The sequence below is a fragment of the Etheostoma spectabile genome, chromosome 21, assembly GCF_008692095.1.
Source record: "Etheostoma spectabile isolate EspeVRDwgs_2016 chromosome 21, UIUC_Espe_1.0, whole genome shotgun sequence".
Taxonomy (NCBI): Eukaryota; Metazoa; Chordata; class Actinopteri; order Perciformes; family Percidae; genus Etheostoma; species Etheostoma spectabile.
In genome coordinates, this window is record NC_045753.1 from 17650250 (window position 1) to 17650558 (window position 309).

The following is a 309-nucleotide window of genomic DNA, read 5'->3' on the forward strand; positions in this document are numbered from 1 at the left end:
TTACAAAGCTGTGTCACAAAAGAAATAATTCAATCTTCAATCTTGTACCACCCACTTCTTCAAGCGTCATCACTTCTGAGCCAATCAGGACACACTCCATCCGTCTTGGCGTATTTTGAGACTTCTGGACCAATCAGAACGAGCCGAGTGCGTCGTCACTGCGAAATCAAAGTTGTTGTAAGAGCGCGTGTGTGTGCGCGAGGGGAGAAAAACTGGCCAGTGGATGAGAAAGGCTCGAGACGTGGACAGCGTACACTGGATATTTTCATTCACCGTAGAAATCATTATCGGTATTTTCTGCATAGAGTC